At 45.7% G+C, this 20,611-nt stretch overlaps 1 protein-coding gene across 1 annotated transcript in view; it reads left to right on the top strand.

The window, feature by feature from the left end:
- NUP37 (nucleoporin 37) overlaps nt 1-20,611 on the top strand; it is a 394,802-nt gene that overhangs the window by 13,255 nt on the left and 360,936 nt on the right. The gene's annotated exons all lie outside the window — the stretch shown is intronic.

Below are 20,611 nucleotides of genomic sequence, written 5' to 3'. Positions count from 1 at the left end.
TACGAGTGGAAACCCGTGCGATATCTGGTTCAATATCACATTGCCTGGCTTAAAAATGTTTACAAAGGTGCAGCATTTGTACCTGGTTTACAAAAGCTCTTCATTTGTCTTAACCTGGTTCACAAATATCCGTGTCTTCACCTGGTTCACTGCGGTAGGCCTGTACATTGTATTGTCAAGCTATGACTTATCCACGGTGGTCTTGCAGTCCAAGAGCAATTTGCTCCTACCTTGAGAAGATGTCCAGGTCGCTTGCTTGTGGTGCAAAACCAAACTTTTAAAAACTCATCCACCACGAAGAACTCGTGTGGTCCTGCTTTAAAACTTTGTCAAACTCGCTTGCTTGTGAGTTTGAACAAAACAGATATTGAAACAAGTAATTAAATAACTTTATGTCGGCGAGATTCAAATTGGGGACCTGCAGTTCCACAGGTGTGCGAGTTAATCTCTGGGCCATGTGGTCAAACACCATTGAGAGCGAAGACAAAGTATTTCCACAAAATGTATATCTTTTCATCTCGTCTGCACAAAAGCAAAATTGCTGTCCATAAGGGGCGGAATGCGTGTGTTTGTTTTTGGGTTTTTTGCTGGAAAACACTCCCGAAACGAATGTTTACAAAAGTCATAATATCCACTTCAAACGAGGAACATGCAAGGGTTGGTTTGCAGTCAAAGGAACACACGCACACCATCGCCGGGACAATAAGCGGCGCGGACAAAGCCAGTAACTTAGCCTATTCATATTGTTGTGGGCCGGGTATCAGCTGTGAGCACGACCGCTAGGTGGAGCAGTAGGGTCGGCTCCACCGAACACCCGGAATCGAGATCGTCACCCTCGGATAACTCCAAGGGTACGTGTCCCTTACAGGACCGTGAATCGTCAAATCAACCACGTGGTCCAGGGTTATTTGCCAAACTTCAAAATACCTCGAGGCTCACGTGGCGAACTACCGAGTATTCACACCCTCGACGGAACTCGAACGGGACGAGTCGTTTCCGTGCTCGACCTGCGCGTAACCCGAGCGGATGGTTACCGAAGTCCCGTCGGTCCAAATGCACACAACTACGGCAACAACGGCCTTTTTAATTCCCCAACACACATCGTGTTAAACCAATGAAGAAAACAGAGAAACGAGCTGATACATTCAACAAATGGATATTTATTTACAATAGGTGGGGAAGGAACACATAAAGGCAGAGTTATCCGACTATAAGAAATGCAGTATGTACAAGGCAAAAAGCACTTAACAGTTCCTACTTAAAGACGGGCCCACACACACACACACACACACACACACACACACACACACACACACACACACACACACACACACACACACACACACACACACACACACACACACACACACACACACACACACACACACACACACACACACACACACACACACACACACAATGGACCACTATGGTCTTTATCGAAGGCCTCCAGCTCGAGGACAGGTGAGCTAGAGACCAGAGCCTGCACTTGGATCTGTCCACCTCGTGTGGTCTTCGACGATCTGGCTCAGCGGGACTCAAACCCGCAGCAACTATGCCACTCCAATCACCAGGGACGGAGGAAAAGCGTCGGACGCCAGGTGGACGAGACGAGAGATGACCCGAGCACTGCCAAGCCGACCACACCAGACGAGTCGATCTCCGGCACCTCAAACCCGATCGCTGCCAAGCTGACCAGACCAGACGAGTCGCTCTCCGGGACTTAAAACCCGATCGCCCAACTCTCACGCTCTTTCCAAGGCCCTGGCGTTCCTTATATTGCATTTCTCCTGCGGGCTGGGGTGTAGTGGGAAGGATCGCCGTCTGAGACGTCTTACCTCTCATTGGTCGAGAGGCTGTGGGAAAGTTCGCCGTCTGAGAAGTCTCGCCTCCCATTGGTTTGGGGTTCGTGGGAAAGTCTGTGTCTGAGACGTCTCGCCTTTCATTGGTCGCGGGGAACATTCCATCTCTTTGGGGCGGTGTCAGAGCTGTGGTGGCCGAGGAAACTCCGCCCATGTACGTTCTGGCACGCACGTGTTTAATGATGCCAATGGATAATTGTGGGACGAGAAACGAAGGAGGATATTGTTGTTGTAGTAATTGATCTAACAAAAGGTCTAACTATAAAATAATTCACAGCGCACGTACAATTATTCACCCATTAAACAATGGGGAAGGAACCCTCACTAGAAACACGGACTTATCGATATAAGTGCTCTTTCGGGACCCTGGCTGTTGTGTGCGGTGGGTTCCAGATTCGTAACAATATATCGACTAGCGGGTACACCTGCACTCCGGGCGGGAGTGCCCTTCTCGGCCCACTCTCGGTCGGCAATGTGCTGATGATGAATTTTCAAATTAATTTTTCTTTTTAATACTTCTGGAAATTCGAAGTCGGGGACCCCCTGAGTATACCCTGAAAATTTGGTGTCGATCAGCCAAACTGTTGATGCAGACACCGCTCCTGTTTTATGAACTGCACAAGCAAATTGCCCATGCCCACATGGGATTCGAAACGGGGTGGGGATGGTGGAGGCAAAAATGCAAATGGCATCTTCTATCATCGAGTCGGCAAGCTGGGAGCAACAATTCACATTTGTGCCACATCTGATGCAATTAAAAGGCTCTAATGGCGGCGAGGTGCTCCATTTGAAACTGTTTCTTCGATATGTGTCGCTTTTTGATGCCGAGAGTTCGTAATAAATAAATTTATATTTGTGTCAAAGCCAGTGACTAATTGCAAATTAAGAGTAGGATTATAGATGATTTGGGCGATGCCGTACTAGTTGTTCCTATCTAAACATGGCTGGGACCCCAGGTTCAAATCCCGTACACTGCAATGATTTGTCCTTTGTCTACTAATGTCCTTGTGATTCATGTTAACGTTATGTTGGTTATGTTGGTGTCCACCACTATCTTTTTCCTGCATGTGATTTGTGTGCAAGCTTTTCCATGAGATTTGGCTCATTTAATAAACTACATTATTATCCCCATGCGTTTTGAAAACAAGGACAAATGTGTCCAAGAGCAGCGTCCTAAAGGTTTTGTCGGCTTAAAAAAACCCCCCAAAAAAACATCTTCTGATATTTCGTCACGTGCCTTGATTAAGCCAATAGCGAGACCCGTCATAATGTATTTACGATATATCGTGTATTTACGAAATAAATAGTGTGTTTACGAAATTACAATACGATAAATGGAATAATCTTTAAATAGTAACGTGAACTTTTCAAAATTTTAAAGCAAATGTCCGAATATATTTAAAAGTTCATGATAGACGCTCTCAAAAGGCACCATCAATGCGAGGATGTGTACATGTGCTTAGTATTTAAGGAGATCCGGATCTTGTATATACAAGAGCCGAGTCCTAGAGGTTAAGGTTTTGTCTTCACAAGAAGAAGAACAACGCCAAGCTCTATGAGCAGCGTCTCGCGTCGCTGCTAAAAATGGGGGGGGGATATTGTAATTGGCTGCATTTATCCATCTGTCACGTTATCTCCTCCTAAACAGTTGGACAGAAATTCGCCAAACTTGGTAGTTATGATCACCACATGGCCCGAAGGTGCAAGAGTGGTATCATTTTGGCTCCGCCCCCTGGGGTGTGGTAAAAAGGTCAGATAGTACCTGAATCCTCTTCCTTACCTCAGCCTCTTGTTTAACATCCCTGGTCACTGTTTCCCCCGATACTCAAACCTATCTCACTGTTTGAGTTGATGCATGTCTGAGAAATGGTTAAGAACTTGTTCAACCTCAGGTTTTTTACAACTAAAATGGCTGCCATTCTACCAGTCGGCCATATTTGATTAGGTTGCAAAATAAAGTGAGGTGCCAGTCGATGCCATTGTGGGCTGTGCTTTTGCCAAGGTTGAACAAAATCGGACCATGCATGTTTGAGAAATGCTTGAGAACACGTTTAAGTAACAAAATGGCAGCCAGTCGGTCATCTTCGATTTGATCTCGAAAAAAAAATGACGGGCACATGTCAGCCATCATTCGTTATCTCTGTGTCAAGTTTAAACAACATCGGTACATGCATGTCCGAGAAATTGTTGAGTATGTGTTTAACATTGGATTTTTTATTTTTTACAATGAAAATGGCAGACAGTCGGCCATCTTGGATCTGATCTCGAAAAACCATGATGTGTCTAAGTATGCCGTCATTAGTTATCTATCTGCCAAGTTTTAAGATCTGTAAAAGGTTGAGGACGTGTTCGACACCGGTTTTTTTTGTTTGTTTGTTTGTTTTTTACAACTAAAATGGCCACCAGTCGGCCATCTTGGATCTGATGTCGAAACAAAACGACGTGCATATGTATGCCATTCTGTTTTGTCTTTGTGCCAAATATGAATAAAATCGGTCCAGACATGTCTGAGATATGGTTGTGGCTGCACGCACGGATATGAAAATTGAGACCAAATCCATAAGCCCCTGTTTCAGACGACGTCCAATCGGGCTAAAAATGTAAATGGTGTAAGTTGAAGAGATGTTACTCAAAAAGTATGTAAACAAGGTGTAGGGATGGTTACAAGAAATGATCATGTGAAACCATTCCTACATCTTTCTTTGAATAATTTCTCGGAAGTTGTGCACCAAATTTTGATTGACCGAATAATGTGTCCATTGTATCCGTTCAGAAGGTTCATGTTGTTGTTGCTCAGGTCAGATTTGAACTACAGTATACGCTTATGCTGGTGTATCCCTTTTGATGGCTAAACTTTTTTCCTTTTTTTTTTTTTTTAAGGTGTCTTCATTTTACAACAAGATGTGGTGCCGAAAGTTCTCGTTATTTGGCTTTTCATTTTGGGGATCATGTTGTGAAGTTTAAACAGGACACGCAAAAAGATTTCCAGTGGAATCCTTGAGAAGCTTCCTGTTTGTTGTGATGTTTCTTCTGATCTGTTTAGAGTGTACTTTGAGTTATGCTTTGAAATTTTTCAATCACTGCAGTCGCTCGGATTATGCTGAGGTCATTTTTCTAAGATATCTTGATGTCCTTTTGATTTGCTGCAACTTGATCATTTTAGTCTTTCCCTTCTCTGTTTCGACCAAATTTGTTTGTTGTCGATTATGACCACAACCTCTGGATTAAGTGTCTTTGTCATTCGTGGTTATACCAAATGAAGAATGAGGTCACTTGTCATGCCAGTTTTTCTGATCGCGGATGTCAGAAGGTGGAACGGAGTCCTCCCATGGTCCAAAGCATCCCTTATTGTCACATCCATGCCGGTGAAGACCGACCTGGACGGATAGCCAAACAATTTCCTTTGGAGGCGAACAGCTGAGCTTCCCGGATATGAGCTGAGCTGAGCTTCACGTACCAGATGTGTTCACCAGGATGGAGGACAAGGGTTTATACTCAAACCCACAACGAATAGACAGACACAAGCAATCTTAATAAAATGGGGTTTAATGAACATTAATCAAGTATTCATTAGAGGAATTAATCAAAGCATGAGGTAATGAAACGTGAGGTAATTTACAGGCTAAAGTCGAGGCGCCTCTACACACAGTTACAAATACGGACAAGGGGAAAGCTAAAACAAAAGAAAAATCCCTCTCTTTATTCTGGCACTTAGCTTTGTCCAGAGATAGTCCTTTCGAGCTTGATGATCGAACCGCGTCGTCCTGCGTGGGAACCGCACCCAAAATGGTGCCGAGCCGCTCTCTGGGCGGGAAGCATACGAGAGGTACTTCGTGCAGATGGTCCCTTCGTTAAGGGCCCAGAAACCACCGTACAGTCTCTTCTCACGTTCGAGATCGCCACCCCTGCTCCTCTCTTACACCAGGTCTGCTCACAGTGATAGCCCAACTTCCTCCTCGATAACAGCACAGAATTACTGCTGCTGCTCCGAGATATCGCCAAGAGAGATGCTCTTCTTCTTCTTCTTCTTCTCCTTCTCCTTCTCCTTCTCCTTCTCCTTCTCCTTCTCCTTCTCCTTCTCCTTCTCCTTCTCCTTCTCCTTCTCCTTCTCCTTCTCCTTCTCCTTCTCCTTCTCCTTCTTCTCCCTCTCCCTCTCCCTCTCCCTCTCCCTCTCCCTCTCCCTCTCCCTCTCCCTCTCCCTCTCCCTCTCCCTCTCCCTCTCCCTCTCCCTCTCCCTCTCCCTCTCCCCTCTCCCTCTCCCTCTCCCTCTCCCTCTCCCTCTCCCTCTCCCTCTCCCTCTCCCTCTCCCTCTCCCTCTCCCTCTCCCTCTCCCTCTCCCTCTCCCTCTCCCTCTCCCTCTCCCTCTCCCTCTCCCTCTCCCTCTCCCTCTCCCTCTCCCTCTCCCTCTCCCTCTCCCTCTCCCTCTCCCTCTCCCTCTCCCTCTCCCTCTCCCTCTCCCTCTCTCTCTCTCTCTCTCTCTCTCTCTCTCTCCCTCTCCCTCTCTCTCTCTCTCTCCCCTTCATAAATGTACAACTTTGTGGCTCAGCCGAAACATATTGGCAAACGTTTTTTTCTCTCCAGTACGCGGGCAAATTCCCCTCAGCACCAACACGTGAATCATGCAGGCTTCTTCACCATGTTGAAGAGAAACAACCGCAATGCCCTTTTCTCCCAAAGCTGACGTCCACCGACCAATCATAAGCCTTGGGGTGTGGCTTGTTGGCATGAAGCCAAGAAGGCGGGGTTTCTGCCTGCTCGGAAATGTTTGGCTCCGTTGTTGTTGAAAATGTGGTTCTTTTATTTCCGGTTTTGTAAATGCAAAAACGTAGGAAAAGGTCACTGGGGCAATCACATACTGGGAGAAATCCTTGAACCCGACCCAATAAACACACCACTGCCCCCCATGCAGTGACACGTCGCAATCCTAAGCTGACAGTTGCCCGACTTAATTTACATTGAGATGTCTCCTACCCGTCCACAGACCAAGCAACTCAATACAATCCTAACTGTCCTATGAAATTCCTCCATCTACCCCACAAACATGACATTATTACTCACACATTTACTGTCACCTCCCAACCAGACACACACACACACACACACACACACACACACACACACACACACACACACACACACACACACACACACACACACACACACACACACACACACACACACACACACACACACACACACACACACACACACACACACACACACACACACACACACACACACACACGATCACATTTTTAATCTGATTAAACTTACACATGCAATTCTGACAACTCTTCACCAAAAAAGTCTCAGCCTCCCCCTCCCAACTCTGTCCCATCTTTGCTCCCCCCCTCCCCCTCCCTCCAACCCCAAGTCCTCACTCTTTCCCTCCAAACCCTAAGGCATAAATCCCCTCCCCACACTCAAGCCTTATCCCCCCCAAAGCCTCAACCTCCACCTTCCAAAGCTGTCCCATCTTTACTCTTTCCCCTTTTCTTTGTCATAAAAGCAAATGCATTCCCACCTCGAAACAGCGGAATATTTAATGCTTTCTGCTCCCCAATCATGCTATCACCGACTTCACAAACCCATCACAGTTGCCTGTTCAACTCACAATTTTAAGAGAAAATCGTTGGAAATAATAGCAAGGATCTGCATAGCCTCTGCAGTAATAGCGGTGCTTGAAAGAAAGAGTTCTAAAGGGTTCCTAAGTTGATGGCCGTGGTGTACAAATTGTGGGTGGAGTCGGGCGAACTGTCCAACCAATGGGTGGAACATGCACGGACGCACACACGGCTCCTTTATCATTTTTATTATTATTTTGTGTTTTGTGTTTTTCTTTTTTCAGATCACGCTTTGCGCACAAAGTTGACATGTTTTGACGTTTCATTACTGGAGTATTATGGGTTACTTTGAGGATTGTCGCTGAACATTAGCACTCATCGACGTCCAGGTTGTCTTTACTTCATCATTCAAGTCTTGTTTTTTATTTATTTATTCCAATATCACGTTATTTAGGCCAAAGTCAATGGATGCTGGCACCTCATTTTGCAATGCCGTCGCTTCCTTTTGTTATCTGTTCATGATACTGAATCACAATGCCTTGTTTTAAATGTCCACTCTCGATTGGATGGTCAGGTTATACGCCAGCACTATTTCCTCTCGTTTTTCGATGATTGTCCTTGGTTCATATTTCCATGACTCTTCTTGTGCTGGTATATTGAAGGATTTGCAGATATATGCAAGTGGTCCTTGTGTGTAAAGTTGTTATGATTTAGTTTTTTTTTTTTTTGCCTCCCGAGAGCAGGTGATCGGGCTTTCCATTTCAATCTTGGAGACCTTGCATTTGTCTGACTCGATCATGCCACTTTCTTCTTGTTTTTTAAGCCGTTGATGTCTTGTGCTTCATCTTGGCATTTATTACGACTCGGTTTCCATCCCTGTGAACACCTCCTTCTGGTTGTAATCCCCTTTAGCTGGTGTCGCAGGTGGAATGGAGACCTTCCAGGGTCAAAGGTATCCCCCTCGTTCCTTTTCTACGATCACGTTCCAAGGACCATGTGATGATGGTTTGAGTTTTACTTGCCAGAGTAGGTTCTCATCTTGTATCTTTTTTAAGGGTCTTCACTGAACCTTGGACAGTCTCAAATTGAAGTTGCTTTGTTGTAACGTTTCCCAGTATCTCTCTCACAACCTCAGATTTGACGATGTTCTGCTTTACCGCCGTTGCTTCGATCATCACCGGCACAATGTCGATGTGACCTTTTCTTGTCCCTGCTCTTCATCATCTTTCAATTGAGCACCTCTTTGTCATACGGGTAGCTTCAGAAATATACACAAGAATCAGCCTCAGCTTTGAAAGTAATGCAGGCGATTGTTTTTTTTTCCCCCAAAAAATGAAAATATGATTGTGCAGGTGTTGCGATGACCAAACGCTGCAGGTATGGCCACCAACATTATTACTGAGGGTGACCTCTCTTACCAATTAAGCAATCAGGAGCATCTGCGTTGTTTGTTTGTTTTTTTTTTTGCCCGATTATGCTAATGCAATACAATATTACTTTGATGCTTACGATGCAGAACCTTGTGTAATCTTTTGTTTTATCCAAGGTTTTTTTATTTATTTTAAATTTCTTCGATGTTTGAATATTTATCACTCGAGTATTACGGGTCCACAAATCCAATGAGAGAGAGTAAGATGTGCAATTCCAGCACTTTGGTCTCCTTTCTCCCACTACATCTCGGAGTAATGGACTCTGATTGTCACGCAAGCCTAAATTCTCATCTCTATGACCTTTGGCTGGATTTTAGCAAATTAAGGAAGTGAATCTTTCAGGTTGTCCATCTCGAACCCTCTTGTTTTTGTTTTTTTTCCATTGCAAATGGGGAATATCCTTGTTTGCTTGTCTGCAGCACAACCTGAGCTGCAGCAGCGATATAATACGAGCATGTCTGATGCATGTGTGGACAGCTGCTTTCCTTTGCTGTGGTAAAGTACATATTTTTTTTCCTTCGGAATGCACTTAACCTCGAAAAAGTGCTGGAAATCGACCGTGAAGGACCCAAAGCTTGTGGGGCACGATGACGGGGCCGCAGCGCCGTGGCACGTTTGCGCGCGGACTGTTTTCATGAGCGTCGTATAACTGCATGCCGGCAGAAAAACCAAATGATGTAATGCAGCGCTCTTGGATTGCCAAAATATCGACATTTTTCTTCTTCCCTTTCGATCCCCCGCTCGGTTGCCAGTGGGGAATGGAGTTGCCAGTCCCATGACGGTTTGAATGTTAAAATACTTTACCAGAGAGTAATGTATAGTCGTTGGTGAAAGGGGGTTTCGCTTCCATTTACTCAACCCACTGACGTTTTGAAAACTTTGGTGTGCGATTGTTCTGGACGTTTTCCCAACTTCACTTCTCTCCATGGAATGACACGAGGAGAGTGGTCATTTGTTGTTTTGAATGCAATTTGGGGCTCCGACAGAAGAACTTAACGACTTGGACACAAAATAAAGTCGTCCCGGATATGACTTGCATGAAGCCAGATTTTAATTGCATACATACACACGAAAATCGAAAAGCCATTGTTGTATGAGCAAAACATCTACGAAGGGACAAAATACAAAGGTATGAAGTGTAAAAGCTTGTCAGATTTTGGTATGTATGGAATATTATTCATGCTCGATGACTACGATTCCAATGATTGCCACCTTATTATGGGGTCAGCTTGCGAAACCTTTTGGCCCAAGTCTTGCATGAACCGGCTGGTCTGGCCGAACATTTGGCTGAAGGTGATTTTGTCCAGGAATTTGTGGTTTGTTGAGGGCGCCGGCGATAGCTCACGAACCCTTCGCGAAAGACACCTTGGAATTTTTAATGTCCAACAATGTTCGTCGTGCACATAGATTAGTTCCAGATTGAGATCCTTTCAATGAACGCACACATTGATGTCTCACCCTCCAGGTGAAACACCGGGACAGCAATCAGTTTATAGCTGGTCTGAGATTCAAACCCAGGCTCGACAGCTCAAAAGTGAGTGTGCATATCTCTTGGCTCATCTTGCCAGCACTCAAAATGATTATCACTATGGTCCACATCATGAAACGAAACGTTACATCATAAAATGTATCGCATGATGTCATTTAACAATACTGATGCAGCTGTAAGGGTTAGGGTTAGGCTCGTGTCAAAACGACCGCTCACGTCAGTTAAGTCCACAGCCCCAAAGTTAAGTCTAATTCGGTCGAGCAAACTGTTGGGTTGCGCGTGGCCTGAGTCCGCTTTGAACCTGCTTTTCAAACTGCAGTACAACCAGCCTAAACCATTAAACAAGGCAGCCAGAACTTGTGGAATCCAAACCCGAAACCAGGTATATTTATTTTAAAAAGCAAACGTTCGGGGGAAGGATTACTTGAAGCAAAAACAAGAATAATTAAAAAGCATCTGTTAATGCAAAGCCCATCCATGTCAGCTTGTGTTCAGACGTCTTCTGTTTCCCAACAATGACAAATTGTTTAACGAAAAACCACAAAACCTCAAAAAAATTGATTTTTTTCGGTGACCTTGACCTTTTGAACCTTTACCTTTGACTTTTTGATCTAAAAAAAAACCAATCTGCTTCTAGATTTTGATTGGGCCAATTTAGTGACCCAATATGCAAATTCTTAAAATTTCAGTTCAATTGGATGAAAATTGACTTTTATGTTGGACCTTTGACCTTTCCACCAAATTATTTATTTGTCTCCTCCATATTCTTAAAATCAAGCTTTGTTGAAAATTTGATGACAAGCTCGAATGGTAAAACAATTTACGGCCTGGACAGACGGACACACATAAGTGATTGCAAAACCCCGTCTCCTGTTGTGTGGGGGGACGGGCTCGCTAAAACAGCACTCGGTATGGCACATACCTCCACCAGGCTGCACAGTTTACATATTGTAACCCACTGACGAGCCGGACCTGCATCTGTACGTTAACCAAGATCTAATCGGCCTACCAAACTCTTCCACCAAGTTTCATCCAAATCTTTCCATAACGTTTTGAGATATCGTGCTATACGTCATGGTATATATTGCTTTTGGTCCTTTCTCTCAATGGTGCAGAATCACTGAAATAATTCTAGTATCCAGTTCCAGATCTTCATGAAATTGAATAAATTCATCCTTGTCACACACTCAACCTACCCACCAAGTTTCATCCCAATCCATCCGTGACTTGTCAATCCATGTCGAGAGGTCGCCTTCAGACCTGGAGGCAAAGCCCTGCAGTAGCTCCATGTAGTTCAATTCCCTTGGTAGCGAAATCGCTCCATGACCAAATATAGAGAAGTAAAGGTGTTTCTCTGGTGGTAGTTCAATCTCTTTGCAGGGCAAGCTCTGTTGTAAAGAGGAAGTGAAACTCAATAGCCACTGCCTTTCTCTCTCCTCCATATGGTGAGTGACTCATTTGACCATCCTGTGTCAAGGGTGCAACACCCAAGCCTTTTCAATCACCTTTCTCTCGGGGGGGGGGGGGCTCCCTCAGGTGCTACCATCTCTGCACAAATGGGCGATACCGGCTTTTTAGCTCGAGTTACATTCCCACATGTCATAGTTTTTTTTCCAATTTAACACCTGCGGAGATGCTATACCAAGCGGATTTACCCTGCTAAGTGTCATCCCCGCAACAATACCATCGAGAGGTGTTTTCATTTGGAATTCTTCATTATTATGAAGGAGAGTTTGCACTATTTCAATACGAGATATGTGAGTAATTGTTACATTTCCAATGCTTGCAAATTTAACCATAGAAAAGTAGCCAAATAAATATAATGGGCTCGAATGATGAAGACAAAAAATTGATAATGGCGTAGCATGTTCCGTGAAAATAAGCTCAAAGTCTGATGGCGTGCAAGAATGTAAATCTGGTGTTTATACCCAGGAGAAACATTCCAAAAACGTCTTCTGTCATATCTATCTCTCTTTATTTATTAGAAAAATATTGCTTCATGTCTATCATTACAAGTGTGCGTAATCTATACGAATAAATGTCAGTGTGTGTCCATCAGCCAGTATTACCGTCTGTCCATCCGTCTCCTCCATAACTCCAAAACCATGAAACCTAACGGGCCCAAACTTTGCATGCATACGAAGAGAACTCCAAGAGAGTGTTTGGGTTAATTAAAACACTCCTTTTAAAGATAATTAACAGCCTTATTTAATCATCCTTTATCAAGGCTCATCCTTTGTCACATCGTCCCTCACTAGGTTCTTAATTCGCCATTTTTTTTTTGGCCTGCTCAACAATGCCTTGAGTTAGAACAGGCCGCAATGATTTCTGAATGCTAAAGTTTTTTTTTTTCACTTTCTTGAATGCTTAAGCCACTTGGCAAGCGCTAAAGAAGCTGCTTGGTTGTTCGTTTCCTCCAAGCCACGGCCATACACAGCAAAAGTATTTGCACTGCCTCTGAACATATCGATCGACTTGAACAAAGTTCAGGTCCTACTTGATCGTGTTGGCACCGCATTGTCGGGTGGTGGCCCGCTCACTGAAAATATCCAATTTTATTTTTCGTGACGTTTCCCTTCTTTGTACGATCATCTTTCATTCTATGACCCATCACTTCGACATAAATAGATACATTAAAAAAAATTAAACGTTTCGTTTTTAAAAGTTTCTTCAACCGTTTTGTTGGAGTGCTTGCTTGAGTGCTTAAGTCACTTGGCCACTCATGCTTCAACCTCTACAAGCTTCCATGGTGATACCGCGGCTCTGTTCTCCTTGGGGACATTTCCGGAGCTCGGAAGGCAAAATAAATTGGATGATTACAATGAGTAAAAAAATGTTTTCAGTTGTTGCAAAGCAATGAATCGACACATCGCGGCAGGGTAGCCGAGAGGTATGCACGCTAGCTCTAAGCTGTCTTGCCGAGGTTTGAATCTGACCCAGCTATAAACTGTCATCCCGGTTTCACAGGTGTGGCGCCGCGGTGGGGAAACTGCAGCAAGTCATTTGGTGTGCTAATTGGTGCTGGACTGTAGGCTCGAGCTTCCGATGGTCTGGGGAGAATTGCTGATTGCATTAGAAAGGCATGCAAATGAATACCTCTTCACAGGCTGCACGAATGGTGTTTTTCACGGCACAGGAAACACGGCCAGCACTATGCCCACGCTGCACGAGACGCCTACGGAGACCAATAAAGCCGACTCCACGCCATGTTGGGCAGGATACGAGTGTGTGAGTAGAAGCGGCTTGTTCTTTTTTTAACCTCAATACCCGACGCATGTTGGTGTTCGCCGCGCGCACACGCTAGCGGAGTCGTGTGAACACAAGCGCTGCCCACATGCGTAATGGTGGAACCGCGCGCACTGTATGGAATGTGCTTGAAAGCAGACACGCATGCTGCTCGTGAAACGTGCATGGATTAATCCATGGCGATTGTACCTTTGGTACTCACTGGCAGTGGTGGATTCCCCACGGATGGTGAACGTCTTCTCGTCTCTGCGGCCAGCGAGACTGCGATCGAGCCAGGGAATGTACAGTGCAGGCCACGTTGGCACGCGTGGAATGAGCGCGTTGATCGACGCTGGTCGAACGCCTGAGCGGACACGCAGGACCCTCGACCAGTCGCCCGGGGGTTTTTGCAGGATGATTCGCGTGCCAATTTCGGTGTGGGCGATTGATGTCATCTCGTGGGTTCTGAGCGCAATGTTGCCGCTGTTTGGGGTGGCCTTGCCGGAAACGAAGTGAGGCAGTTTCCAGCCCAAGCTGGTGGGCCACGTGAAGTGTCGGGGCCAATCGGAGCGCCCGATTCGGGTGATGACGTTTGGATTCGGCATGGCCCCTCCCCCCGAGCTGCGGGCCCTATAAAGGTCGCGGCAGTCCCTCTTGCCCGGACTGTGTGTTTTCTGCTCCTCGACTCCGCCTCCTCTTCTCTGCCCACACCACCTCGACCCCACCCGCCTACCTCCTTCACGAGCACAGTCTCCACACGTGCAGCTTGGGCCAGAGGCAACGCGCCCACTGTCGGGTACCGCACCCTGGAGGATCCCCCCCCCCCACTCCCCAAAACGTATTTGTGGCACGTTGTGCTATCAGGCGCACAGGTACCGATATCATAGCCTCACCCCCCCCCCCCCCGGTTGCAAAACTCCCTCTTTGTGTGTGCGTGCGTGCGTGCGTGCGTGTGCGCGCGCCGGCGCCTGTCTGCTTAATAAGACTGCAGAAGATTGTTGTCATTGTTATTGTTATTATTTCCATCTTAAGTCTGCTCTGTGTCCCCTTTTGTAAGTTGCCTGTTTATTGTCGCACCACACGCTTCTTTCTATCTCTGCACAACACACCCCAATAAATCTTCACTGTGCCACATAGTTTTCCTCACCTGCTTGTAAATATATAATTATCATTAGGAATATTCCCTGCTCGTATTTGTCTTTTCTTCCATTGATCCAGCTTAACCGGAACTTTACTCCCAATGATCTGTTCCTTTTCGCCAGTACGTCCTTGGCAGTGTCGCTCGGCTGCATCCGGTCCGGTAGAGTGATCCGGTTCGGACAAGGCATACCGAGGGGGTGTTTCCCCGGTAATCAAACCACGTGATTAAATAGGTAACCCGATTAACCCAGACAGGAGGACCCTAGGTCATGCGGTTGAGTTATTGGCGTCTACGGTTGGTTAAGCGACCCGCCACGTCACGGAATTATCCGTGTGCGACTGCCTACGATTGCGGAGAGTCTGGTGGGAACCGACATAGGTTCCCCCACCTCATGGTCTTCTCACCCGACCCCCCCCCCGCCCCGCAACAATGTACATGTGTGTTTTTATGTATATATGTACAGTATCTCACAAAAGTGAGAACACCCCTCACAAATATGTAAATAATTAAGTATAACTTTTTAAACAGCTGTGCTAGAAGCAAAAGCTTAGAGTTGATGACAGAGTAGATATTCTCCAATATGTATGCAGGCACAAAACTGCCATTCCATAAAAACAATGTGGCATATTACGAATATTTCTGAAAGAGGAGACAACAAAAGTGAGTGCACCCCTGCTATTGTCTGCACAAGAAATAAGTCAAGCATGGTAAAACAGCTTCCATTTTCATCATTTTCTGCATATTTAAGTCAGTGTTAAAGGTACAAATATGCACCAAACGATACACACAATGTCCATAAAGCTGCAACCTCCCTGGTATGTTAAAAGTGAAGAAGTGTACTCGATGCAGTAATTGTCTATCTGCTTGCTGAAGAAATAATTGCATAGGAAATACTGTACCAATCGCCATTGAGAAAGCAGCATGGCTCCTCATGGTAAAGAGCTCTCAAAATATGTCAAAGATCAAATCGTTGCCCAACATAAAGATGGCCAAGGATACAAGAAGATCGGTGCTTCTTTGAAAGTAAGCCCCAACTCCGTGGCCAGGGTCATCCAAAGGTTCTCCAAGAAGTATACAACAATGAATTGCGCTCGCCAGGGCAGACTAACAAAGATGACTGCACGTACTATTCGCCAAGTTCAAAATCTAGTCCTCCAAGACAGACGACAAAGTGCCGCCAAGATTGCTGAAGAGATTTCTACAGCTTCTGGCCAGTCTGTTCGTGCACAAACCATACGTCACACACTCCATCGTATCGGGTTGCATGGGCGTCGTCCAAGGCGGAAGCCTCTCCTGAAGCAGAGCTACAAGAAAGCTCGCAAACAGTTTGCTGAAGCACATCAATCCAAGCCCCTGGACTACTGGCAACATGTCCTCTGGTCTGATGAAACTAAGATCAATTTGTTTGGATCTGATGGAGTGCAGCGTGTCTGGCGGCGACCTGGGGAACAGAACCAAGACGAGTGCGTTATCCGTACTGTCAAGCATGGTGGTGGTAGTGTCATGGTTTGGGGATGCATTAGTGCTGCCGGTACTGGAGAGCTCAAGTTCATTGAGGGAAGCATGGATTCTACGATGTACTGTGACATTCTGAAGGAGATGTTACCCTCCCTGCGAAAACTTGGTAGAGGAGCTGTATTCCAGCACGAAAACGATCAGAAGCATCGTTCCAAGCAGACAACTGCCCTTTTGAAGAAGTCAAACGTCAATGTGTTGGAGTGGCCAAGCATGTCACCTGATGTAAACCCAATAGAACACCTGTGGGGCATCCTGAAATGTAAGGTTGAGGGACGAAAGGTGTCCAACATCACGCAACTTCGAGAAGTCATTGCAGAGGAGTGGAGCAGGATCCCAGCAAAGACATGTGGAACACGGGTCAACTCCATACCGATACATATATCCATACATATACAGGGTGTCCTAAAAAAATACAACTTTTCATCTGCAAAGAGGATGGTCATAACATTTTTTAAAAAGATATATATGGCTGGATAGAAAGCTGAAAGGTTGAAGTTTATTGTACCAATGTCATAATTGCCACCAAAATTTAAATTTTGGTATAGAATCGTCGTTTTCTTTTAGACCACATGTTCGACGTAGGCTCCACGTTGTCCCATCACTACCTGCAAATACGTTGTCATGTTCTCCATCACTTTGGGAAACGTTTCCTGAGGAATGTTCTGGATTTCTCGGTGGATGTTTTCCTTCAGCTGATCAAGAGTCTGAGGCCTTGGGTTTCCTTAGATCCTGTCCTTGAGATACCCCCACAAGAAGAAGTCTGGAGGAGTAAGGTCAGGGGAATACGGTGGCCACTCAACTTCTTCGTAGAGGGAGATAAAGCGGCCCTCAAAATGTTGGTTGAGAAAACGCCTTGTTTCCCTGGCTGTATGGGGCGGTGCTTCATCCTGCTGGAACCACTGGGTTCTCATCTGGATCAGGTTGCTTCTCCTACGGGCCTGAGTACATAGCTCAGGCAGATAAAATTCCTGAATCATTTCGCGATAGTTCCTCTGGTTTCCCGTGCAAGTGCGTCCCTGGTCATCTTCAAAGAAGTATGGACCAATTATCCCATACCAACCAACCGCCACCCACATGGTGACTTTGAGAACAGATTGAGGCACCAGTTCAGTTGATGCATTACCAGGATTTTCAGTTCCCCAGTACCAAAAGTTTTGCTTGTTTACCTCCCCGGACAAGTGAGCATGGCATTTGTCTGTCATGTGAAGTTTTTTTTGAGGGAGTCTGCATCTTCCTCCAACTTTCCTGAGAACCAATTTGCAAAGTCGAGTCGTTTGCGTTTCTGTTGATCAGTAAGCACCGTTTCCGTTTGAATTTCGGATTGAAAGGCATGAATGTCTTGGCAAAGGATCCTCTGAACGGTGTTGTTATGAATGTTTGTCTCGGCAGAAAGTCGTCGAATCGATTTTTTTTGGACTCTGAACGACCACCTGTCACACCATTCCCACATTTTCACTACGACCTGTCCTCTTCCGACCACTGTGACCCTTGTGCAGGTCACAGATGGTTCCCACATTGGTAAACTTTGCGATGGTGCACTTTATTGTCCGAAAGTTTGGTGCATGGCGCAAGTGGATACCGAAATGTCTCGAGTAAAGACGTTGCACCTGTATGACACTTTTCGTTTGGTGCCGAAGTTCAACAATTTTCGTCCGTTGTTGTACAGTTAGTCTTGGCATTTTTCTGGCGCTTGCTTGGTATCAAAATAAACTTAAGGGTCTCTGCAACAAGACATGAAGCATTAGTGACAAAATTACTGCTTTTCTAGGATCAAACGAAGCATTTTGAAAGTTGTATTTTTTGGGGGACACCCTATATATGCCTTTTAGCCTCTTTAAACCTTTATTTGAATTTAATTATTTATTTGAGGACTAGAACACAAATCGCCTTTTCGTAATACTTCCAAGAACCATGCAATATATCGATATATAGCTTGAGAGGGCGTGCCATACTGTATCAGGGTTAAGAGACCGCCATAATGACTATACACGATGTTGATTGATGCTGCATTCCATAGTGATCAATAAATTACAAGGAAATTTTGCACAGGAGGCCATTCGGCCCATCATGACTGCACCACACCAAAACCAGATTTAATAAATCCATCAATACCCCCTTCCCTTCATGTGCAGATAGGCTGAATCAACCCCCCTGTGTTAATTCAGCAGCCAACAGGGCTTGAACACAGGACCCTAGGATCCCAAGTCACCACCCTAACCACTAAGCAAACACTAGGTTGGGGTTAAGCGATTGGTAATATCCGTAATAAAGCCTCCATTTTCTTAACTACGACTCAACGTTGTCTTCTGACAGCGGAAAAGGGTGGTTGGTGAACAAGACTGCTCCAGTCGAGTGAAACTTCTGGATTTTTTATTATTTTTTTTTTTAACGATCTTGACAATCATTATTTTATGAAAATTGAAGTCGACAGGGTGGCCTTGCCGCTCCTGCATTTCCCCTTTGTGTATTTGATCCGTCGCGATGAATTTATTGAGGCAAGCTTTGCGGATTACAGTCGATGTGCTCGAATAATCGCGCGTTGGCGAATTGATTTCCGCACTCGTTCATCGAATTTACGTGGGCCGTCAATGCAATAACCCTGTCAAACTCTCCAACATCATAATCACCAGTTACCATCGCATTATTGGATCAAGTTTGTCATCATTATTATTGAAGGAAAGTTTCATGTTCTGAATAACTTTGTTTATTCTTGAAAATAAATAAAACAAAAACAATTCACAAACGTGCTAATTTAGGGTACAGTTTGGACAAATTTTAAAGCTGAAGTCCCTAACACTACTTTCCCCATTACCCCCCTAAGTGTGCAGATTTGCTGTCCATGGGGATTTTCAAGAACGTAACCCCCGCGAACGCTGAGGCCCTCCTGTATATACTTCAACACTGCACAGGGCATCATGTTCTATGAGTTTTCTCTTTCATTTCAATATGCTACGCGAAAGGTCACCTTGATTCTTTCATTCGTTTTTTTTCTCTCCAATCTATTGAACCACCTTCCAGGGGCTGTTCTGCACCCCTCTTCACTCCAGGGATTCCAGTAAGCAGTGCGCCACAATCTCTCATCCGCAATTTTTGGCCGATGACCTTTTATCACTCCATCGAACCATTCCTACCCCAACCATCTGACTTGCTTGATTAATTGTTTCCTCGTATCTGATCATTCACTCCCTTGATCTATTGTTGTGAATCTGGAAGCCATGAGCACACAACATTCAGGTCCTATAGCTCAGTTATTTCGATAAGTGAATGTGGATAGATAGCTCCCTTACCCTAGTCTAATGGGTGAATAAATGTAATGCGCTGTGAGTTAATTTGATAGTCAGAGTTTTCTTTTATTTTACACCCCTCATAACTACGACAACGCCAGCATCACCTTCACCTCGCTCTGGCCGACGCCATGCCTGCGTGCATGTCCATACGTAGGCGGAGCCCACACAGAATACAGTTCCTCTGGCTGTTTGGTGGGCAGAGCCCACGCAGAACCATGTTGCTCAACTTCCTGTTTGAGGGGCGGTCCTTTGGAAGAAGGCGGAGTTCAAGGAGGGGCCTCGTGGCGGCCCTCGACCAATCGGCATGCTACCGGTGGGGTGACCGCTGCTCAGCCAATCTGATCCCGCGACAGGAGGAAAAGGGTCCAAGTGACGCCACCACGCCCCCGGCCAATCAATGGACTTGCCGCTCGTTTTGGCCAATGACAGGGCGACGAGCAGTTCTGCGCGCCATAACCGTCCAGTGAGGGAGAGCGGGCGGGGCGGAAGCGTTTTTCCCTTCCCCCCACCCCCCCCCCCCCGGAGACAGGGTGAATAAGGGGGTGGCGCGTTCGGACTGAGATCCTCTTACTCCTCCTCCTCCTCCTCCTCCTCATGATCAATAGCTTGAGAGACGCCATCCCCCACGAGAGCCGCAGGGGTTGCGCGCCGTGTCCCTGCCACTGGATTTGGCTCGCCTCTTGCTGGTGCCCAGTTCGACTCGGCGTGAAGACCACACGAGGTTGACAGGTCCGAGGCAGAATCTGGTCTTCAGACTCAAAAAAGACCACTTTGGGTCCGTTTCTTTTGGGTGTGTGCATGTGTGTGTTTGTGGCGCCAGTCCAGTAAGTAGAAATTGTATAAGTGCCTTGCTGTACATACATGCCTCTCTTTATTCGGAAAACTCTGCTTCTTTCGTGCCCCCTGCTCCATTATAAATGAACCCATGTGTTAAATGTATCTGTTCGTTTTTGTCTTTCTTTTTTTGGTTTAACACGGTGTGTGTTGGAGAATTAGCCAGGCTGTTGCCGCTGTAAAGGGACATTTGGACCGACGGAAGCTTTGTGACCATCCGCTCGGGTCGCACACGGTTTGAGTACGCTAGCGTCTCGTTCC

The sequence above is a fragment of the Eptatretus burgeri genome, chromosome 6 (assembly GCF_056783735.1).
Source record: "Eptatretus burgeri isolate ZD-2024b chromosome 6, Ebu_testis_v1, whole genome shotgun sequence".
NCBI classification, from domain to species: Eukaryota; Metazoa; Chordata; class Myxini; order Myxiniformes; family Myxinidae; genus Eptatretus; species Eptatretus burgeri.
This window is presented reverse-complemented; position numbering and strand designations above follow the sequence as displayed.